Source organism: Lolium perenne, chromosome 4 (assembly GCF_019359855.2).
Source record: "Lolium perenne isolate Kyuss_39 chromosome 4, Kyuss_2.0, whole genome shotgun sequence".
Classification (NCBI taxonomy): domain Eukaryota; kingdom Viridiplantae; phylum Streptophyta; class Magnoliopsida; order Poales; family Poaceae; genus Lolium; species Lolium perenne.
In genome coordinates, this window is record NC_067247.2 from 97,225,666 (window position 1) to 97,251,260 (window position 25,595).

The 25,595-nt window shown below is 41.9% G+C and overlaps 1 pseudogene; it reads right to left on the reverse strand.

The window, feature by feature from the left end:
- The window catches only part of LOC127347027 (uncharacterized), a 60,925-nt pseudogene that overhangs the window by 31,094 nt on the left and 4,236 nt on the right, over positions 1 to 25,595 (reverse strand).

The window sequence follows — 25,595 nt, forward strand, 5'->3', positions numbered from 1 at the left end:
TGTGTCCATTACATCATTCATATAATGACATAATCTTGTTATTAATAACATCCAATGTTCATGATCACGAAACCATGATCATCTATTAATCAACAAGCTAGTTATACAAGAGGCTTACTAGGGACTCTTTGTTGTTCACATAACACACATGTATCAATGTTTCGGTTAATACAATTATAGCATGGTATGTAAACATTATCATAAACACAAAGATATATTATAATAACCATTTTATTATTGCCTCTTGGGCATATCTCCAACACAAACATGGTATAGTTTGACTTTCTAAAAATAATATAAGCCCTAAGCTTTGGGATGGAGGTAGTAGTATCTAGAGCTAAAACACATCTAGATACATCCGTATCTACAGATAGTTGAGTCAATTAATTTGGATCTGAGGGAGTATCAGATTCATACTACATGGTAAGTTGGTTAAAAAAAATTTACCCCTGGGCGGTCCCTGCCCAGCTCGGCAGTGGCATTTCGCTTCTTGTGCTGCAGATCTGGCCATGCTCCTGCAGCAGGTGGGGCGCTATCGTTCCCCATAGCCTCAGCACGGAACCTGGAGGTACCAACCTGATACAGAGAATATAGAGCATGGTGTCACAGAGGCTTTACGCACAAACAGCTGAAGACATGTGCTACTTTAAGCATTTTCCAGAACAGGAACAGATTGAGGATGCAGACAAACAGAGTGGATAAGCAAACGGAGTACCTGCTTTGCGGGGCTAGGGACGCAGCTCAGGCTCAGCCAATTTCCCACATGCGTGGTGGCCTTACGCTCCATTGCCCCCCCCACCACCACCACCACCGATCGAGGTCTTCCCTTTCCTGTACAAGCTGACAAAAGATACATTGAGGATCAGCAGAGACTACAAGGGTTGCAAATGTCGACAAATAAAGGAAGAACACCCCAATCCAAGCAAAGGTAGCCCCCGCCCCCACCCCCATCCCCATCAATCACTCCCAGCGCGAGGGTGACCAGAAAGACACCCCTTCGCCCAGAATAGGAAATATATGCGCAAGATATCGAGGTGAGGAAAAAGGAACCGATATCGAGAAAGGATAGAACATTACTAGTAGAGTACTACCTAATCCGCTTGGTCTAGATGCAGCTTGCCCCTCCAAGCTGGATGCCTGGACGGTGGAGGCGAAAGGAGGGGATCGAGCTAGCGGCTTGCATCCGTCGGCTGTCGGCACTCGATCGAGAGAGACAAGGGGGTTTACATAAAGGGGAGGGGTAACATATTTTATTACACAGTGAACTTACTGATGTGACTAGTCATTACATGTCTCACTGAAACTGGGGCCCATAGTGTGGCACCCCAAATTCACTTGAAGCTCCCCGGCGGGACACATTGGCGCGTCAACAAACCTCCCGAATTGTAGCGGGGAAATGAAACATTTCACGAAAATTCGAAATTCAAGCACACTGCCACGCGCCAAGCACGCGGGCTGTTCCTTCCTCTTCCTCGGTTCCTCCTCCCCTATCCGAAAAAACCCCAAATCCCAAGCTCAAACAACAACAAAAAAAACCAAATCCCCTGGCCGCCATGCATGTCCTCGTTCACCCGCTGGAGATCGTTCCGGGACGAGGTGGACCCCCCCGCCCTGAGATCCCGAGTTCGTCCGTTCCGTCCACCTCGAGGCACTGCGTGCTGTCTCGCAGCGGCGGCTTGAGGGCGCTGCAGAGGAAGTTCCGCCGGAAAGTGCTCATGGCAACCGTGCAAGCTCACCGGCGTGCCGTATCCCGAGCGGAACTGGTTAAAGCTTTGCTATTCGCAAAAAAAAAACGGGCCAAGATCTGGTCAAAGCTTCGTCGATGGCTTGCCGCGAGAGGCTTGGAGTCCAGAGTCAATAAACTAGCTGCTCGAGGACTTGGGTGGTTTACACCGATTCATATTAACTGACTCAAGTTTGTTAGTCTAGTTAACAAATGCATCTAGATACATCCATATCTAGACAAAATTGAGTCAATTAATATGAATCGAGGAGTGCCTGAAAGTGTTTCATGCTACCAATTAATGCGCTGGCAGGACTGGCTGTAGAAGTAATTGTGCTACTACTCATACGATGAACTGATTGTGTGGGTGTCAAATTTTGCAACGCGATCATCCACTGAATGCTTAATTATAGTTCTAGCGCCAAAGGCGTACAAATCATAACAAAGATAGTACATACTACAGCACCAGAACATAAGAGTACGAATCATAAAGTAGCTCAACATTTTCCATCAGGGCTGGGTGGTCCTGAGACTACCGGGACGCCCCTGATGATCTCCGGGCGTGCATCCACTTCAACGCAAAACTGTGTACTCGGTCCACGGCCTCCTTCTGTAGGCTGGATAATCTCAGGTGCAGGACCTTCGTCTATGAAAGGCTCGTCATCAGTACCATCCACAGGTGCATCAGGGCTGGGTGGTCTTGAGACTACCCGGACGCCCCTGATGATCTCTGGGCGTGCATCCACTTCAACGCAAAGCTGTGTACTCGGTCCACGGCCTCCTTCTGTAGGCTGGATAATCTCAGGTGCAGGACCTTCGTCTATGAAAGGCTCATCATCAGTACCATCCACAAGTGCATCAAACTGAGATTCATCTTCAAATCTCCCATCAAACTGAGAGACCTCTTCAACTCTATGCTTCTGCAATTAGTACATCAATAGATTAGACAAACATCTAAGGGATGCAACCTGAAAAAATGTCGTTTTACATATTTACCTTCTCATCTGGCACAGCACATGTCCCAGAGCTGAAACCCGTTTCCTGAAGCAAGCGCTTTTTCTCTCCTTCCCGTCCATCCATCTGCAACAAGTTAAATTTGAGTACAGAACCTTGCACAGCAATGCAAACTATTGATCGAAACAGCGGCAGCATCAATATAAATAATTAACTACATATGCCAGCACACGTACAGTGTGAGCAAGATCTGCTTCTCCCGCTGAAGGATCATTATATGGTTCACCATGATAAACCCACCTAACATATGTGCGGTCCATCCCAAAAATGTGTAAATGATCTTCCACTACATGGTGAGGCCTCTTCTCACCATTCATACATGTGCAGCGCGGGCATACACGTCCAGGTTGTGACCTTCATGAGCTCTAATAAACCCCATAAAGGGTTGAACACCATTTATATATGAAGGGGAACATAAGTGTCCATGCAGTATCCAAGTTATGTCCATCTGTTTAATTATGAGATACAATGGTTGGTGATTCATTTTTAAGGCGAAGTAGGAAATGTATATCCATCGAGTACAAAACTATACTACATGATTATGCATTTCAGTAATCATGTCGAGTACAAAACAAAAAATGCCCATCGACATTTAGCAAACAGATCGTGTACAACTCTGCCATGACATTTCAGCAAATTAACGGATCGAGTGCAGAACTGACTCTATATGCCCACGCAAATGAACAAATTGATCGAGGATAAATCGAGCGGAAAACTATAAAGTGCCAATTAGTTCGAGCATACTGACGATTTTTTTAGCAGCATCAAGAAAATATAAATCGTTAGGCCGTCTTGCCCGATGCATGATTTTGCTAGAGATAGCAGCCCTACCGTGGATCAACTTGACCATCGGTGCGTCTCGAGAAGAACGACGGGGAGGGGAAGCTTCTTCTTCGCACGGACGGGACGGGGAGGGGAAGCTCTTCGCACGGACGGGGATAAGTTGTGTAGGGGTGGGTGGGGGGTCATGCGGCCGGGCCGCCCGGTAGGTGGTGTTTAATGGAGTTGCGTCTGTAATTTGTCGTGCACAAGGTTGAGGAATAGGCGGTTCCCTTTGCCGCGCGCACAATTCAAACTATCCCGCCCATGTAGTTTAAATTCGCCCTATTTTCGTTAAATCGACATAAAGTCATGTGAGTGGGTGGAAATTAGCAAAGTTGCTTGAAAAATAGTAAAACTCTGGAATTGTCCTTTAAATATGCTCTACTTCGTGTGAAAATTGGGGTGTGGAGGCATGTTGAGCTGTTTTATTTGTACTTTCTTCATTGAAACTCCCATTTTATGCACTTTGGATGGAAAGAAATCATTTGTACATAAATTTTGACAATGCCATTTGCAAACATTAATTGTTTTACATGCCAAGATGCACCCATCCACCAAATATGGGGCAAAAGTTTATCACAATCTAGATATATATGTATAATTAGTGAGGGACCCCTTTTGATTTTGTGCAATTTCCACTAATTAGCTAGAGAGAAGGGGTCAATTAATTAGGCCATGCATGTTAGGGGCTATGTGTTTTAGATTAGGGTTGGGTGGATTCAAATACAACTTCTTTATTTGTGTGCTATGATTAATCAAAACTAGATCGATCGAATGCGCACACATTATTAGAGGCACATGCCTTTGCGCGCACAAAGTGCAGGTTAGGGTTTAGGGTTTAGTGTTTAGGGTTTAGGGTGTAGTGTTTAGGGTTTAGGGTCTAGGGTTTAGGGTTTAGTGTTTAGGGTGTTTAGGGTGTACGTTTAGGGTATAATTCGGGATTAGGGATATTAGGGTTTTAGGGTTTAAGGTTTAGGGATCATCGATCGAGTGCACACACACATTATTAGACGCACACGTGCCTTTGCGCATAAAGTGCATGCGTATATAAAAGTGTGTGTTTTGGCCACCAACGATATATAGATCGAGAGAGAGAATAAAAAAAAAATATCCCCAAGAATATGTTCAGATATATATTGAAATATATGCACGAATGATATGTGCAAGGTATGACATGCGCGCATGCACACACTAATTGTATATATATATATATATTATGAGGCAACTTAATCAAATGTGTTTTCATATATTCGAGAGAACTTGTCAAAATTCAAGTTAATTAATTTATCAGCACTAATTAGTTGGTCGCCTGCTTGATGCGCAATGAAGTGTCATTGGCCTATATATATATGTAGGGTTTATTAGGGTTTAGGGTTTAGGGTTATCTAGCTAGGGTTTTAGGGTTAGGGTTAGAGTTAATTAGGGTTTAGGGTTTAGGGTTTAGGGTCTAGGGTTAGGGTTTAGGGTTTAGTGTTTAGTGTTTAGGGTTTAGGGTGTAGTGTTTAGGGTTTAGGGTCTAGGGTTTAGGGTTTAGTGTTTAGGGTGTTTAGGGTGTATGTTTAGGGTATAATTAGGGATTGGGGATTAGGGTGTTAGGGTTTAAGGTTTAGGGATCATCGATCGAGTGCACACACACATTATTAGAGGCACCCGCGCCTTTGCGCAGAAAGTGCATGCGTATATAAGTGTGTTTTTAATTTTGGCCACCAACGATATATAGATCGAGAGAGAGATTGAAATGTATATATATCCCCAAGAATATGTTCAGATATATATTGAAATATATGCACGAATGATATGTGCAAGGTATGACATGCGCGCATGCATGCACACTAATTGTATATATATATTATGAGGCAACTAATTAATCATATGTGTTTTCATTCGAGAGAACTTGTCAAAATTCAAGTTAATTAATTTATCAGCGCTAATTAATTAGTTGGTCGCCTGCTTGATGCGCAATGAAGTGTCGTTGGCCTATATATATGTAGGGTTTAATTAGGGTTTAGGGTTTAGGGTTATCTAGCTAGGGTTTTAGGGTGTACGTTAGGGTTAGGGTTAATTAGGGTTTAGGGTCTAGGGTTTAGGGTTTAGGGTTTAGGGTTTGGGGTTTAGGGTTTAGGGTTTAGGGTCTAGGGTTAGGGTTTTGGGTTTAGTGTTTAGTGTTTAGGGTTTAGGGTTTAGGGTGTAGTGTTTAGGGTTTAGGGTCTAGGGTTTAGGGTTTAGTGTGTTTAGGGTGTTTAGGGTGTACGTTTAGGGTATAATTAGGGCTTAAGGATTACGGTTTTAGGGTTTAAGGTTTAGGGATCATCGATCGAGTGCACACACACATTATTAGAGGCACCCGCGCCAATTCGCGCATAAATTAGTGCACGCGTATATAAGTGTGTTTTTTGGCCACCAACAATATATAGATCGAGAGAGATTGAAATGTATATATATCCCCAAGAATATGTTTATATATATATTGAAATATATGCACGAATGATATGTGCAAGGTATGACATGCGCGCATGCACACTAATTGTATATATATATTATATGAGGCAACTAATTAATCAAATGTGTTTTCATTCGAGAGAACTTGTCAAAATTCAAGTTAATTAATTTATCAGCGCTAATTAGTTGGTCGCCTACTTGATGCGCAATGAAGTGTCGTTGGCCTATATTTATATGTAGGGTTTAATTAGGGTTTAGGGTTTAGGGTGTACTGTTTAGGGTTTAGGGTTTAGGGTTTAGGGTTTAGGGTTTAGTGTTTAGGGTGTTTAGGGTGTACGTTTAGGGTATAATTAGGGATTAGGGATTAGGGTTTTAGGGTTGAAGGTTTAGGGATCAACGATCGATCGAGTGCACACACACATTATTAGAGGCACCCGCGTCTTTGCGCATAAAGTGCATGCGTATATAAGTGTATTTTTTGGCCACCAACGATATATAGATCGAGAGAGAGATTGAAATGTATATACATCCCCAAGAATATGTTCAGATATATATTGAAATTTATGCACGAATGATATGTGCAAGGTATGACATGCGCGCATGCACACTAATTGTATATATATTATGAGGCAACTTAATCAAATGTGTTTTCATTCGAGAGAACTTGTCAAAATTCAAGTTAATTAATTTATCAGCGCTAATTAGTTGGTCGCCTGCTTGATGCGCAATGAAGTGTCGTTGGCCTATATATATGTTGGGTTTAATTAGGGTTTTGGGTTTAGGGTTATCTAGCTAGGGTTTTAGGGTTAGGGTTAATTAGGGTTTAGGGTTTAGGGTTTAGGGTTTGGGGTTTAGTTTTAGGGTTTAGGGTCTAGGGTTTAGAGTTTAGGGTGTTTAGTGTTTAGGGTTTAGGGTGTAGTGTTTAGGGTGTAGGGTCTAGGGTTTAGGGTTTAGTGTTTAGGGTGTTTCGGGTGTACGTTTAGGGTATAATTAGGGATTAGGGACTAGGGTTTTAGGGTTTAAAGGTTTAGGGATCATCGATCGAGTGCACACACACATTATTAGAGGCACTCGCGTCTTTGCGCATAAAGTGCATGCGTATATAAGTGTGCTTTTTGGCCACCAACGATATATAGATCGAGAGAGAGATTGAAATGTGTATATATATATCCCCAAGAATATGTTCAGATATATATTGAAATATATGCACGAATGATATGTGCAAGGTATGACATGCGCGCATGCACACTAATTGTATATATATTATGAGGCAACTTAATCAAATGTATTTTCATTCGAGAGAACTTGTCAAAATTCAAGTTAATTAATTTATGAGCGCTAATTAGTTGGTCGCCTGCTTGATGCGCCATGAAGTGTCGTTGGCCTATATTTATATGTAGGGTTTAATTAGGGTTTAGGGTTTAGGGTGTAGTGGTTTAGGGTTTAGGGTGTAGTGTTTAGGGTTTAGGGTCTAGGGTTTAGGGTCTAGGGTTTAGGGTTTAGTGTTTAGGGTGTTTAGGGTGTACGTTTAGGGTATAATTAGGGATTAGGGATTAGGGTTTTATGGTTGAAGGTTTAGGGATCAACGATCGATCGAGTGCACACACACATTATTAGAGGCACCCGCGCCTTTGCGCATAAAGTGCATGCGTATATAAGTGTGTTTTTTGGCCACCAACGATATATAGATCAAGAGAGAGATTGAAATGTATATATATCCCCAAGAATATGTTCAGATATATATTGAAATATATGCACGAATGATATGTGCAAGGTATGACATGCGCGCATGCACACTAATTGTATATATATTATGAGGCAACTTAATCAAATGTGTTTTCATTCGAGAGAACTTGTCAAAATTCAAGTTAATTAATTTATCAGCGCTAATTAGTTGGTCGCCTGCTTGATGCGCAATGAAGTGTCGTTGGCCTATATATATGTTGGGTTTAATTAGAGTTTTGGGTTTAGGGTTATCTAGCTAGGGTTTTAGGGTTAGGGTTAATTAGGGTTTAGGGTTTAGGGTCTAGGGTCTAGGGTTTAGGGTCTAGGGTTAGGGTTTAGGGTCTAGGGTTTAGGGTCTAGTGTTTAGTGTTTAGGGTTTAGGGTTTAGGGTGTAGTGTTTAGGGTTTAGGGTCTAGGGTTTAGGGTTTAGTGTTTAGGGTGTACGTTTAGGGTATAATTAGGGATTAGGGATTAGGGATTAGGATTTTAGAGTTTAAGGTTTAGGAATCATCGATCGAGTGCACACATATTAGTGGCACCCGCGCCTTTGCGCATAAAGTGCATGCGTATATAAGTGTGTTTTTTGGCCACCAACGATATATAGATCGAGAGAGAGATTGAAATATATATATCCCCAAGAATATATTCAGATATATATTGAAATATATGCACAAATGATATGTGCAAGGTATGACATGCGCGCATGCACACTAATTGTATATATATTACGAGGCAACTTAATCAAATGTGTTTTCATTCGAGAGAACTTGTCAAAATTAAAGTTAATTAATTTATCAGCGCTAATTAGTTGGTCGCCTGCTTGATGCGCAATGAAGTGTCGTTGGCCTATATATATGTAGGGTTTAATTAAGGTTTAATTAGGGTTTAGGGTTATCTAGCTAGGGTTTTAGGGTTAGGGTTAGGGTTAATTAGGGTTTAGGGTCTAGGGTTTAGGGTTTGGGGTTTGGGGTTTAGTGTTTAGGGTCTAGTGTTAGGGTTTAGGGTTTAGGGTTTAGGGTGTAGTGTTTAGGGTTTAGGGTCTAGGGTTTAGGGTTTAGTGTTTAGGGTGTTTAGGGTGTATGTTTAGGGTATAATTAGGGATTAGGGTTTTAGGGATTAAGGTTTAGGGATAATCGATCGAGTGCACACACACATTATTAGAGGCACCCGCGCCTTTGCGCATAAAGTGCATGCGTATATATATAAGTGTGTTTCTTGGCCACCAACGATATATAGATCGAGAGATAGAGATTGAAATCCCCAAGAATATGTTCAACTATACGCACACACATGAATTACTAGAGGCACCCGCGCCTTTGCGCATAAAGTGCATGCATATGTGTGTTGTTCTGGCCACCAACGATAGATCGAGAGAGAGAGAGAGAGATTGAAATCCCCAAGAATTAGAGGACCCCCTTGCACAAGTGTTGGCCATCTATATATATTATGAATCCCAATAATGTTCATACATGATAGGGCATATGTGTGAAGCAATTTTTTTCGGAGAACTTGTATAGATTCAAATTTATCAGTGCAAATGGAAACTAGTGCACATTAGCGGACCCCCTTGCACACGTGTTGGCCATCTATGTATAGTTTGAATCCCAATAATGTTCATACATGATAGGCTATATGTGAATCAATTTTTTCTTCCAAGAACTTGTCGAGATTCAAATTTATCGGTGCTAATGGAAACTAGTGCGCACTAGACGATCCCCTTGCGCAAGTGCTGGCCATTACATATAGTAGTTTAAATCTTAAGAATGTTCATACATGATAGGCCATATGTGCAAAGAATTTTTTTTCCCATGAACTTGTCAAAAATCAAGTTTATCGTTGCAAATGGAAACTAGTCCAAAAAATTACATAGAGGTCCAAAAGAACTAGACAATAAATAATAGGACCCGCAACTTTACAAAAAGGACCCCAAAACATATAGAAGAAAATCAATCGAGTCCTTCTGGACCGCACATCAGATCTCTGCTCCGCATCCTTTCCAGCAACTACGTCGCCGGGGACGCACCACTTGGGACGGTGTCGCCGGTAGTCGCCAGGACGAAGGAGAAGAATGGCCTCAGCAACGGCATATTGGCTCTGAGAAGGGCCGCTGAAAGGCCAAGATGTTCACAGGCAAGACGGATGACGCCGTCGTATGCCCCGAGCTTGTGAACGTTAGCAGCTTGACTTCCCCGTTGGCCAGATCTGAAGCACTGACCAAAGCAAGCCTCACCGTTAGCGCCATCACCTTGATGGCACCAGATCGGGGTTTGGCCGGCAAGATCCGCCAGATCTGATCCGCCAGATTCACCATAGGCCAGATCTGAAGCCGATGACGAGATCCCCGACTCCATTGCGCCATTCTGCTCATGGGAAACACTGGATCTAAGCTTACAACAACACTAACTCCCTCGGATCCAAATTAGCTGACTCAACTTTGCTTATCAAAATATGGATGTATCCACACATGTTTTTACTCTAGATACATACACGTCTAAGGAAAGTTGAATCAATTAATTTAGTTCGGAGGGTGTACGATATACAGAGAGAAGTCGGCCTCGTCTCCGGCCGGCGAGGCCGCCGGAGAGAAGGGGGAGAGGAGCCGGGGGAGTGAGAGAGACTCGAGAGAGAAAGAGAAGAGGAGAGCTCCCTGGGGAAGAACATTATTTTTGTCGTTCTGCTCGTAGCTTGAAACTGAAAATTTCGGCCCCGCGCCAAATCATCCCGCCGAATCCATTCGAAAATCCCGTGACCAGTTTTACCCTTTTAACCCTGGTCCGGAAGTTACAACCCACCGACCATGGAGGGCTCATTCGGTAACAATGAAATATCTTGCCTAGATCCCGAACCCTCCCCACAGGCCCACACCCACCCACCAACCATTCGCCCCCATTAGCTCAAAAATACTCTCACACGCCAAAGCTCTGACTCTCTACAGTACTAGATCTGCTTCGCCGCCGGCATACTCCTCCAAAGCGTAGCCTTATCGTGTTGGCTGTCCACCCACCTGATCCGCTCCCCCGCCGCCCTCGCCACCGATGGATCTGCTTCACCGCCGACCTCGCCACCGACGGATCTGCTTCAACGCCGACCTCGCCACCGACGGATCTGCTTCACCGCCGACCTCATCCACAGCATAGCAATCAACGCCTTTTCCTGTCGACGCACCGGATCCTCTCCAACGGAACCGGGTCTACTTCACCGCGCCCCCCCCTCCACAGAAACCGATCTATTCCACCGACTAGCTTGGCGCACCGGCTGTATCAACTTCACCGAATCCCTTGCCAGCCAACAAGATCTGCTTCACTAACGCCCGCTTCTACTGAAACAGGGTCAACTCATCGTCTCCCGCGTTCGCCGCCGCTGGAATGCAAGTTGCCGCCCCCGTCCACCCCGCTGCAGCTTGGTTAGTACGTTGGCCCGTTAGATCGCGGTGTTTCTTTAGCCATGTTTTGTGTAGTTATTTGCAGATCTCATATGCCATTAACTTTCTTTATTTGTTACTTCGCATGAAGTTCGTTTAAATATTGTACACTACAAAAGCATTATCCGGTCGCTACCATCCTGTTCATTCTACTGACACGTGTGTGCATCCACATACTTATAGCCTTATACCCATTAATTTGCTGCCAACTGTTTTTGTACTGCATGCTATTCCTTTTATAGTCATGCTATGGGCATTTCCAATCTGGTTGTTCTTATACCACGTCATTAGCTCACCGCTAGCCGCTAGCTGTTTTCTCGTGCCTGCTATTCTCACACTGCTTTTATAATCATGCTATGTGCATTTCCAATATGCTTGCTCTTATACCTCGTCTTTAGCTTATAGCTATTTTTCCATGAATTCTCCTGTCGCACAGCTTGTATAGTTATTGCTGCGTGCATGTCTGGTCTTTGTATTATCGTAGACTAACCTGTCAATGTTATTTTTCCTAGGGATTGATCATGCGAACCACTTATTAGAATATCCAACATTAACAGCGGGGACGCTAGGGAAGGTTGGAATCTGAGTTCTTGGTTGGTAATTTTGGCAGTTTACTTCCGTCATTATCTATAACCTATATGCATTGTTCCTTATGCAAGAGATTAACACTTGGAACCCTGCCATAGCAATGCCATTCATGCTTTACTATGTTTCTGCCTATTTGATATGCTTGTCTTGGAGCAACTGCGAAGGTGATTTGAACCTGACATTTGGTCATTCTTAATGCCAGTTTACTTTATGTGGAAAACCTTGGCATTACCCTACTCTAAATCTGAATGTCTGAAATTCGTATCTCATGAAAAGCAACATATAGTTGGTTTTAATCTGATATCTGGTAAATATTGGCTTATTCATTTGGCAGCTCAAGTTTTTTGTTATTTGAAACCAGCTGACTTGGTCTTAAATGTGATATCTAAACACAGATTAAGGACAATGGAGCAGGAGGATTAGCATTTCACTTGATGGCTGAACCTAAAATGACAGGCATGTCGACCACGACTAGTGCACGCAAGAGAAGGACTGCAATGAGCCGATGTATGTGCTTAGTACATGCATCTTATCTTATCTTGTGCTTATTTCTACTACATCTTTGTTATCTGATCTCTACATTGCGTAATACATGTTTGAATAGTTAATTGTTGTAACTATGTTTGCAATATTACCAGAATGCAGTTTTAATGAAGCAGTCATCATTAGAAGATAGTCGCCAAAGCGACCCTGTGCAACATTATGATGTAAGTCTGTGCTTAGTACAAGTTCCATACATTGTCTTATTTATGCAACTTGTTATTATCTTATATCTACATTGCATAATAAATGTTTGAATAGTTCACTGTTGCAACTATGTTGCAATATTACTAAAATGCAGGTGTAATGAAGAAGTCCTTAGTACAAGATAGAGCGCAAAAAAGGTTCCGGGGTGAGCCTATGCAACGATATAATGTAAGTATGTGCTTAGTACTTGTGACTATCTCATATCGACAATGCTTAATACATGTTTGCATAGTTCATCGTTTAACTCTTTTTGCATTATTATCAGAATGCAGTTGTGATGAAGCAATCTTCATCAGAAGAGAGGCCCACAAAAGTTCGATCTTTCTTCCGATGCATCCTCTCATAGCCGTCAACCTAGACCATTCCTTTCATCAAGCGATTAAATATCTCAAGGCTGTACTTTATAAAAGACATGGTATTGCTGCTTTAAGATCTGTAGCTGATATGTTGACCAAGAGTACACAAGATTCAATCAAGGCGATTGCCAAATGTCAACGTGTTATTGATGATGCTAATAGAAGTCCTCAATTATTCTATGTGATTTTTTTATTTGGGCACATTAATTGCCTTGTAATTTTCCTAGTTATTTTATTTGTGTATGTAATTGTGTGTATCATTGATATCAGATTTTAGGCTCATGAAATTTAATGCAAGTTGACTAGACAAACAACCAGGGCCCTACAACTGATTGGGCCGGCCCACTTACAGTAGTGTGGGACCCACTTTCATTTTGGGTCGGCCCACCTACTTATTGGGCCGGCCCGTTAACAGGGAAGTGGGCCCCACCAGCTTATTGGGTCGGCCCACTATCTTGTTGGACCAGCCCACTTGCTATATTATGGACCCCACATACTAAATGGGCCGACCCTTCAATAGGAAAGTGGGACCCACCTGTGTTTTTGGCCGGGCCCACTATCTTGCTGGGCCGGCCCACTTGCTATATGGTGGACCCCACATACTAAATGGGCCGGCCCTTTAACAGGAAAGTGGGACCCACCTGTGTTTTTGGCCCGGCCACTATCTTGTTGGGCGGCCCAATTGCTATATGGTGGACCCCACATACTAAATGGGCCGGCCCTTTAACTGGAAATTGGGACCCACTGTGTTTTTGCCGGCCCACTATCTTCTTGGGCGGCCCACTTGCTATATGGTGGACCCCATATACTAAATGGGCGGCCCTTTAACGGAAAGTGGGACCCACCTCGTGTTTTTGGCCGGCCCACTTTCTTGTTGGGCGGCCCATTTGATCTATTGTGGACCCCACGTACTAAATGGGCCACCGATGCGAGGAAAGTGGGACCCATATGCTAATTGGGCCGGCCCAATAACTTCTTGGGCCGGCCCAGTTGTTTTAAGGTGGACCCCACTAGGTAAATGGGCCGGCCCGATAACAGGAAAGTGGGTCCCACGTGTCTTGTGGGCCGGCCCTTTTGCCTGTTGACCGGTCAAACGAGTGCATTCGGCCCGGCCCACATGCTTAGTGGGCCGGCCCATTAAAGTTTTGACCAGTCAACCTTACAGGTTAGGCCCGGCCCACGTAACTAATGGACCAGCCCAGCTATATAGTTGACCGGTCAAACTAAGTCAGCTGGCCCGGCCCGCAAACTTAATGGGCCGGCCCGCTTAAGACGTGGCAGGCCACGTGTGGGCCTACCATCTACCACGGGGTTTCAGCCGGTTAACGCCGTTAACTGTCAGTTAACGGCGTCTGCCACGTGGCAGTTTGCATGACGTCAGCAGTCAACGGGCTCCCGGAAACACTTGCGCAACGGTCCGATTTTCCGTGGCGGAAGGGCGCCCAAGCGCGACAGACCGAAAAAATCGTCGTAGGACTTTGCCTGACGCAGTTTCCACAACAGAACCCATATCGTCGGGTTAGGCCCATAGGCGACGAAAAATACCCCTTAGCGGACGATTTTGAGACGTTGTCTATCAGAACTTTTCTTGTAGTGAATGCTACATGTTGTGTTTGTTGGGATCCGATGAATATTGAATACTATGTCTAGTTGATTATCAATCTATCATATATATGTTGTTTATGTTCTTGCATGCTCTCCGTTGCTAGTAGAGGCTCTGGCCAAGTTGATACTTGTGACTCCAAGAGGGAGTATTTATGCTCAATAGTGGGTTCATGCCTCCATTGAATCTGGGACAGTGACAAAAAGTTCTAAGGTTGTGGATGTGTTGTTGCCACTAGGGATAAAACATCAATGCTTTGTCTAAGGATATTTGTGTTGATTACATTACGCACCATACTTAATGCAATTGTCTGTTGTTTGCAACTTAATATTGGAAGGGGTGCGGATGCTAACCCGAAGGTGGACTTTTTAGGCATAGATGCATGCTGGATAGCGGTCTATGTACTTTGTCGTAATGCCCTGATTAAATCTCATAGTAATCATCATGATATGTATGCATCTCTATTTGTTAATTGCCCAACTGTAATTTGTTCACCCAACATGCTATTTATCTTATGGGAGAGACACCACTAGTGAACTGTGGACACCGGTCCATTCTTTTACATCTGAATACAATCTACTGCAATCATTTTTCTTTACTGTTCTCTGCAAGCAAACATCATTCTCCACACCATACGTTTAATCCTTTGTTTACAGCAAGCAGGTGAGATTGACAACCTCACTGTTAAGTTGGGGCAAAGTATTTTGATTGTGTTGTGCAGGTTCCACGTTGGCGCCGGAATCCCTGGTGTTGCGCCGCACTACACTCCTTCGCCAACAAACTTCATGTGGCCTTCATGTCCTACTGGTTTGATAACCTTGGTTTCTTACTGAGGGAAAATTGCTGCTGTACGCATGACACCTTTCTCTTGGGGTTCCCAACGGACGTGTGCTTCACGCGTTATCAAGCTCTTTTTCTGGCGCCGTTGCCGGGGAGATCAAGACACGCTGCAAGGGGAGTCTCTCACATCCAATCTCTTTACTTTGTTATTGTCTTTCTTTACTTTACTTTATTTTATTTTCTGTTTTGTTTGCTTCTTTATATCAAAAACACACAAAAAATTAGTTGCTTTACTTTATTTCATTTGTCTTGTTTACTTTCTCTATATCAAAAATACAAAAAAATTAGTTACTTGCATTTACTTTACTTAATTTAGTTTGCTTTACTTGTTTTTACTATTGCTAAAAATGAGTAATCCTGAAGTTGAAGTTCGTTCTTTTAACCAACAAGGGGGAGAATGTTTTAAAGATGCTTGGTATAGAATTAGTGATGGTCATCATAGGTGCACTAAGAAACACTCCACTATTATCCTGCTTAGGAACTTTTATGTTGGTATCTCTAGCTAGAATAGGTATGTTCTTGATACTCTTGCGGGAGGTAATTTCCTAGGCACTCCTGCTTTAGAAGCTAGTTGCATTATTGAGAGTCTAGTTGGAATACCACCTGTTAATGAAGTTAAAATTGAAATCTCTCTTGAAGATGTCATGAAAAAGTTGGAGACCAATAGAGCAAAATCTTCCAAGTATTAAGACTAAATTGGGAATATTACTTAATAACACTGATAAACTTGATAAATCTCTAGGTGGAATTAATGAGAGAGTCGCTATCTTAGAAACTTGTGCTACTCATGATAATCAAACCCATAGGATTAGTGAACTTGAAGAAGCTATGGGAACCTTGGGTTCAACTTTTTCTTCTCTTAAGTTTAAGGAGAAAGCTTATGTGGGTAAGGAGCAAAAGTTCATGTATGTCTCTAAGGTGCCTAAGCCAAAAAACTATTATAGGCCTAAAATTGACAAAGCCCTTAGTACCACTATGGATGATGGAGCATCTAATATACCTATTGTGACAAATTGTGAAAATTATGATGCTAATGCCTCATCTCTTGATAATACTTGATTCACACTTTCTGCGCCTAGCTGAAAGGCGTTAAAGAAAAGCGCTTATGGGAGACAACCCATTATTTTACTTCTGCACTTTTGTTTTGTTGAGTCTTGGAAGTTGTTACTACTGTAGCAACCTCTCCTTATCTTTATTTTATTGCATTGTTGTGCCAAGTAAAGTCTTTGATAGTAGGGTTGATACTTGATTTGGATTACTGCGCAGAAACAGATTTCTTACTGTCACGAAATTGAGCAGACCCGTCTGTAGGTACCTCAGAAAAATCTGCCAATTTACGTGCGTGATCCTCAGATATGTACGCAACTTTCATTCAATTTGAGATTTTTCATCTGAGCAAGTAAAGTGCCCCAGAAAAATTCGTCTTTATGGACTGTTCTGTTTTGACAGATTTTGCCTTTTATTTCACATTGCCTCTTTTGCTATGTTGAATAGATTTCTTTGTTCCATTAACTTTCAGTAGCTTTGTGCAATGTACAAAAGTGTTAAGAATGATTATGTCACCTCTGAATATGTGAATTTTGATTATGCACTAACCCTCTAATGAGTTTGTTTCGAGTTTGGTGTGGAGGAAGTTTTCAAGGATCAAGAGAGGAGGATGATACAATATGATCAAGAAGAGTGAAAAGTCTAAGCTTGGGGATGCCCCCGTGGTTCATCCCTGCATATTTCAAGAGGACTCAAGCATCTAAGCTTGGGGATGCCCAAGGCATCCCCTTCTTCATCGACAACTTATCAGGTCACCTCTAGTGAAACTATATTTTTATTTAGTCACATCTTATGTGCTTTACTTGGAGCGTCTGTTTGCTTTTATTTTTGTTTTTGTTTGAATAAACATGGATCCTAGCATTCTTTGTATGGGAGAAAGACACGCTCCGCTGTTTCATATGAACACTGGTGTTCTTAGCATTTACTTTTAATGTTCATGGCGAAGGTTGAAACTGCTTCGTTCATTGTTATATGGTTGGAAACAGAAAATGCTTCATGTGGTAATTGGTATATTGTCTTGAATAATTTGATACTTGGCAATTGTTTTTTTGACGCATATACTTGCAATTGTTGTGCTCAAATAGATCATGTTTAAGCTCTTGCATCATGTACTTTGCACCTATTAATGAAGAACTACCATAGAGCTTGTTAAAATTTGGTTTGCATGATTGGTCTCTATAGAGTCTAGATATTTTCTGGTGAAGTGTTTGAACAACAAGGAAGACAGTGTAGAGTCTTATAATGCTTGCAATATGTTCTTATGTAAGTTTTGCTGTACCGGTTCATACTTGTGTTTGCTTCAAACAACCTTGCTAGCCAAAGCCTTGTACTCAGAAGGAATACTTCTCGTGCATCCAAATCCTTGAGCCAAAACCTATGCCATTTGTGTCCACCATACCTACCTACTACATGGTATTTCTCTGCCATTCCAAAGTAAATTTCTTGAGTGCTACCTTTAAAATTCCATTCTTTGTCTTTGCGATATATAGCTCATGGGAAAATAGCTTAAAAACTATTGTGGTATTGAATATGTTGCTATGTATCTTATTTCTTATAAGTTGCTTGTTGAGCGGTAACCATGTTCCTGGGGATGCCATCAACTATTACACCTTTGTTGAATATCATGTGAGTTGCTATGCATATTGTTAGAGAAGAACATTGGGCCGCTAACTAAAGCCATGAATCATGGTGGAAGTTTCAGTTTGGACACTAATCCTCAATCTCTTATGAGAATATTATCTGTTGTTGAATGCTTATGGATTAAAGAGGAGTCCATTATCCGTTTTCTATGTTGTCCGGGTATGGATGTCCTTAGTTGAGATCTATCAAAAACGAGAAATCAAATGCGATCTATCTCCTTGGACCTTTGTACAGGCGGCATAGAGGTACCCCTTTGTGACACTTGGTTGAAACATATGTTATGCAATAATAATCCATGTAAATCCAAGCTAATTAGGACAAGGTGCGAGCACTATTGCTATTCTATGCATGAGGCTTGCAACTTATAAGATGTCTTATGCATAACACATATGAATTATTACTACCGTTGACAAAATTGTTTCTATGTTTTCAAAATAAAAGCTCTAGCACAAAAATAGTAATCCATGCTTCCCTCTGCGAAGGGCCATTCTTTTACTTTATGTTGAGTCAGTTTACCTACTTCTTTCTATCTTAGAAGCAAACACTTGTGTCAACTGTGTGCATTGATTCCTACATACTTGCTTATTTGCATTCATCATATTACTTTGTGTTGACAATTATCCATGAGATATACATGTTGTAGTTGAAAGCAACTGCTGAAACTTATATCTTCCTTTGTGTTGCTTCAAAACTTTCTACTAAGAATTTATTGCTTTGTGAGTTAACTCCTATGCAAGTCTTATTGATGCTTGTGTTGAAAGTACTATTCATGAAAAGTCTTTGTTATATGATTCAGTTGTTTAATCATTGTCTTTACCATTGCTTCGAATCACTTCATTCACTTCATATGCTTTACAATAGTATTGATCAAGATTACGATAGCATGTCACTTCAGAAATTATCCTTGTTATCGTTTACCTACTCGAGGGCGAGTAGGAACTAAGCTTGGGGATGCTTGATACGTCTCAAACGTATCCATAATTTCTTATGTTCCATGCTAGTTTTATGACAATACTCACATGTTTTATACACACTTTACATCATTTATATGCATTTTCCGGCACTAACCTATTAACGAGATGCCGAAGCGCCAGTTCCTGTTTTGTGCTCTTTTTAGTTTCAGAAATCCTACACAGGAAATATTCTCGGAATTGGACGAAATTAACGCCCAGGGTCTTATTTTTCCACGGAGCTTCCAGAAGACCGAAGGGGATACGAAGTGGGGCCATGAGGTGGCGACACCACAAGGCGGCGCGGCCAAGGAGGGGCCCGCGCTGCCCTATGGTGTGGGCCCCTCGAGCGCCCCCGACTCTGCCCTTCCGCCTACTTAAACTCTCCGTCGCGAAAACCCTATTACCGAGAGCCATGATACGGAAAAAGTTCCAGAGATGCCGCCGCCGCCAATCCCATCTCGGGGGATTCAGGAGATCGCCTCCGGCACCCTGCCGGAGAGGGGAATCATCACCGGAGGGCTCTACATCACCATGCCCGCTTCCGGATTGATGTGTGAGTAGTTCATCCTTGGACTATGGGTCCATAGCAGTAGCTAGATGGTTGTCTTCTCCTCATTGTGCTATCATGTTTAGATCTTGTGAGCTGCCTATCATGATCAAGATCATCTATTTGTAATGCTACATGTTGTGTTTGTTGGGATCCGATGAATATTGAATACTATGTCAAGTTGATTATCAATATATCATATATATGTTGTTTATGTTCTTGCATGCTCTCCGTTGCTAGTAGAGGTTCTGGCCAAGTTGATACTTGTGACTCCAAGAGGGAGTATTTATGCTCGATAGTGGGTTCATGCCTCCATTGAATCTGGGACAGTGACAGAAAGTTCTAAGGTTGTGGATGTGTTGTTGCCACTAGGGATAAAACATCAATGATTTGTCTAAGGATATTTGTGTTGATTACATTACGCACCATACTTAATGCAATTGTCTGTTGTTTGCAACTTAATACTGGAAGGGGTGCAGATGCTAACTCGAAGGTGGACTTTTTAGGCATAGATGCATGCTGGATAGTGGTCTATGTACTTTGTCGTAATGCCCTGATTAAATTTCATAGTAATCATCATGATATGTATGCATCTCTATTTGTCAATTGCCCAACTGTAATTTGTTCATCCAACATGCTATTTATCTTATGGGAGAGACACCACTAGTGAACTGTGGACCCCGGTCCATTCTTTTACATCTGAATACAATCTACTGCAATCATTGTTCTTTACTGTTCTCTACAAGCAAACATCATTCTCCACACCATACGTTTAATCCTTTGTTTACAGCAAGCCGGTGAGATTGACAACCTCACTGTTAAGTTGGGGTAAAGTATTTTGATTGCGTTGTGCAGGTTCCACGTTGGCGCCAGAATCCCTGGTGTTGCGCCACACTACACTCCTTCGCCAACAACCTTCACGTGGCCTTCATCTCCTACTGGTTCGATAACCTTGGTTTCTTACTGAGGGAAAACTTGCTGCTGTACGCATCACACCTTCCTCTTGGGGTTCCCAACGGACGTGTGCTTCACGCGTTATCACATCTACAGCCAAAAGCCACACTAAATCAATCGCCAATCACCTAAAATCATATAAAATTACGAACCTTTATCAACGCTCACATGTAGCAGGGGTGTCAGGGCCGATCGGCTCCTCAGCACCGGCGAGCCAAAGGCGGGCATGATTGGCGCAGGCCTGGAGCGCTTCACGGTGGGAGACGTCCACGGCGGAAGCAGGGCTGCGGCAAAGGCCGCCAGGGCATACACCGTGTTGAGGTCGTTCTCCACGAGCAGGTCCACGGTGTCGTCCCCGATATGGTCGTAGGAGATGCAGCTGCTCCTCTCGTGCTCGTGGGCTACCATCTGTAGGGATACGTTGCATAGAAAACAAAAAATTTCCTACCGCGAACACGAAATCCAAACCAAGATGCAATCTAGAAGATGGTAGCAACGAGGGGATGAACGATACTAACCCTTGAAGAGTTCCCAAGCCTACGAGAGGAGGCTCTCGTTGCTGCGGTAGACGATCACTTGCCGCTTTCAAAAGCGCGTAGAAGATCTTGACGGTGCCACAATCGGGCAGCACCTCCGTACTCGATCACACGTTCGGTGTTGATGAAGACGACGTCCTTCTCCCCGTTCCAGCGGGCAGCGGAAGTAGTAGATCCTCCTCGGAATCCCGATAGCACGACGGCGTGGTGGCGGTGTCGATGGAGAACTCCGGCAGGGCTTCGCCTAAGCGTATGCGGGAGAAGTGGTGGAGGAGGAGAGGCTAGGGTTTGGGGAGAGGGGGTGGCTAGGGCGCCGGCCATGGGCAGCCCTAGGTGGTGCGGCCAAGAGTGGCTGCCCCCTCCCTCTCCTCCTCATTATATAGGTGGAAATCCCCAAGAGTTGTAGTCCAAATCTTCGAATAAGACCCCAACAACAAAACCTCTCATAGGTGGGAAACCTACTCAAGGGGGGAGTCCTACCCAAGGTGGGACTCCCACCTTTCCCTTAGGTGGGGTGGCCGGCCACCTATGGTGGAGTCCACCTGGGACTCCACCCCTTAGGGTTTGGCTGGCCATGCAAGGTGGAGTCCCTTCGGGACTCCACTTTCCATGGTGATTTCTTCCGGACTTTTTTAGAACCTTCTAGAACCTGCCATAAATGCACCGGATCATTTCCAAACTTGGAATATGACTTCCTATATATGAATCTTATTCTCCGGACCATTCCGGACCTCCTCGTGATGTCCTGGATCCCATCCGAGACTCCGAACAAAACTTCGAACTCCATTCCTTATTCCATATCTACTTAAACGACATCAAACCTTAAGTGTGTCACCCTACGGTTCGTGAACTATGTAGACATGGTCGAGATCTCTCTCTCCGACCAATAACCAATAGCGGGATCTGGAGATCCATAATGGCTCCCACATATTCAACGATGACTTAGTGATCGAATGAACCATTCACATACGATACCAATTCCCTTTGTCACGCGATATTTTACTTGTCCGAGGTTTGATCATCGGTATCTCTATACCTTGTTCAACCTCGTCTCCTGACAAGTACTCTTTACTCGTACCGTGGTATGTGGTCTCTTATGAACCATTCATATGCTTGCAAGCTATTTATACGACATTCCACCGAGAGGGCCCAGAGTATATCTATCCATCATCGGGATGGACAAATCCCACTGTTGATCCATATGCCTCAACTCATACTTTCCGGATACTTAATCCCACCTTTATAACCACCCATTTACGCAGTGGCGTTTGATGTAATCAAAGTACCTTTCCGGTATAAGTGATTTACATGATCTCATGGTCGAAAGGACTAGGTAACTATGTATCGAAAGCTTATAGCAAATAACTTAATGACGTGATCTTATGCTACGCTTAATTGGGTGTGTCCATTACATCATTCATATAATGACATAATCTTGTTATTAATAACATCCAATGTTCATGATTATGAAACTAATCATCTATTAATCAACAAGCTAGTTAAGAGGCTTACTAGGGACTCATTGTTGTTTACATAACACACATGTATCAATGTTTCGGTTAATACAATTATAGCATGGTATATAAACTTTTATCATAAACATAAAGATATATAATAACCACTTTTATTATTGCCTCTTGGGCATATCTCCAACAGTCTCCCACTTGCACTAGAGTCAATAATCTAGATTACATTGTAATGTACCTAACACCCATGGCATTCTGGTGTTGGTCATACTTTGCCCTAGGGAGAGTTTTAGTCAACGGTTCTGACACACTCAGAAACGTATGTATTTTGCAATTCATTTGCGTCTCAACGCATCACTCATTTTCCAAATGAGTCGGCATTAAATATGTTTGGTCTTCTGGTGGAACCTTAATTCCGCGGTCTGAAATATGTCACTAATATTGTCATACACAATATAGCTTCAAAGTTCTGACACTATCGGAACTACACCAAGTTCTCAAAGAACCTCTTGACTTAACATCTTTAGTCATTGTCAAAACAACGACATATTCTGCCTTCGTTTGTAGAATCCGTCACAACATTTAGAACTCTTCTAAATCTAGCATTGTGCTACCTTTTAAACAACACTTAGCCTAATTTTGAGATTGAAATTTTATTTTTATATGTGACAAAACCAATATCGGTGCAACACCTTACAGTGATTTGTTTGACATTACCCCATATAAAATTATATATATCCTTGGTTCTTCTAAAGTACTCAAGGATATTCTTACTGTCGTCCAATGATCATCACATGAATCATTCTGGTATATGCTCATAACATTTTAGAGCACAGGACATCTGATTGTGTACATATTATTCGTGATCCATAATCACTCATGTGTTTTTACTCATTGAGTGTCAGATACACTCAAGTTTTGTTAAAACTTCACATGACAAGAACATTTTCTTAATATTTCTATATTGAACTACTTCAATATCCTTTCTATGTACTTTGATTTAAACTTATTATGTGTTTCAATCTATCTTCATAGATCTTGACACTAAATATGTTTCAGTCCATATCCTTTCATTGAAGTTAATTCTCAATGAAACCTTTTATAATCAAGTATATAATTACATCATTTATAACCAACTATATGTATCTACATAAAGTATTATAAATATGTCTCAGTGCTCCCACTTAATTTCTTGCATATGCAAGCCTCTTCATCGTCTCTGATGAAATCAAAAACTCTTTGACTATTTCACCTGGTGAAGATTCCAACTCCGCGATACTTACTTCACCCATTTTGAAGTTTGTATACCTATCTAGTATTCCACGGACTAACAAAACTCTTGGTTGTATCTTGTATACAACTTTACTACACACTTCTGTTAAGTAATGTATTTTGCCATCCTACTATCATATCTCATGAAAGAAATATGTAGTGATTACTAGAATAATCCACATAGACTATAAGCATTGCTACGGAAGATCTAATCTTATCGTAGTCAACTCTTTGAACTTTGTCGTAAACAACTTTTCGACAAGTCAAGCTTATTCAAGGATATTCCATCCAGGTCCATCAATTTTATAGATCCATTTACTTTCAAAAACTATTCATCTATCTTGGATTTCATGGCGTATAGCCATTTTAACGGAGTCAGGGCCCATCATAACTTCTTTGTATGTAGTTGGTTTATCATTGTTCAAGAAACAATCCTTTGTTCACAAATCATTTATTTGATCACAAAGTAAACCATACCTACAAGGTTCAATAAGTACTTCGATCTCCATGACTATAACATTTTGTAGACATGGGAGCCATGATCGTCGTGGCCGCTTCCGGAACCAATTCCGATGCTGCGCTACTCTGATCATTATGCTCAGGTTCATAAACCTTATCAAGTTTTATTATCCTCCCACTCAAATACTTCGCTAAAAACAATTTCTTGGAAATAAGTAAGAAACATCGACAAACACTTTTGTCTTTGTCTCCATAGTGGAAAGAATTCCCAATCAATTCTGTGGGATAACCAACAAAGACATTCATCCGATTTTGGTTGTAAACTTATTTACTTTATGCTATGCATTCCAAAATTTAAGAAATGACTATTAGGGTTCATACCCATGCCATAACTCGTATGGTGTCATTTCAACGGATCATGATGATGCTCTATTTAGTGTAAAAGCGGTAGTCACTAAAGCATAATCCACAAAAATATAATAGCATCAATATTTTATCTCATCATTGACCCAACAAGGTTTGGATACATCTCTCGGATACTCCATCATCACTATGATACTCCAAGAAACGTGAGTCGTAGAACAATTTCATAACTCTCTTAGATGTTCGCTAAAACTCGTAATTCAAATATTTCCACTATGATCCAATCATAGATATTTGACTTTTCTATTACGATGATTTCCACCTCATGCTGAAATTTATTTGAATCCATTCAAATGTTTCAAACTTCTTCCTTATCGAATATATCCACATATATATACTCAATTCATTGTTGGAAGTTTTCATGAAGTAGAAGAATCTCCCGCACAACCTATGCCCAGTGAACCACATACATCATCATGTATTTTTCCACTAAGTTAGTTGCTCGTTCAACTCTTGGCCTATGAACGGTATTTCAGTCATTCTCTTTAGAAAAGATTTGCAAGCGCCAAACGATTCAAAAATCGAATGACTCCAAAAATCCATTTGCATGGAGTTCCTTCATGCGTTCCTTTCTAATATGACCTAAATTGCGGTTCCACAAATAAGTGGAATTCAAATCATTTGCCTCATGGCATTTTAGCGTCAGTATTATGTATGTGTGTTTCACCATTAAGATTTATAATAACTTATCCATCGTACATGGAGTAATGTCATAATTTGAACAACTCATTGTTTTCATTTGACCAGAGCAACATAACAATTATTAAGTTCTTTATTATAAATTCTAAGGGCTAGATAGGATGCCAACGACGAACATAATAACACTTTATTTTTGTTCCAGAAGTGCATTCCTATCATATTCCTTGTCAGTCACTTAGGCCATTGTATTCTTGTATTGCGTTGTTTTGTATGACATTTCATACCAACCAATATGGTCCTAATACCCAAGAATTTCATGGAGTGCCCACCCTAGGAATACAACCAGAACATGTATATCATGGATAAACACCAGAGCTAGA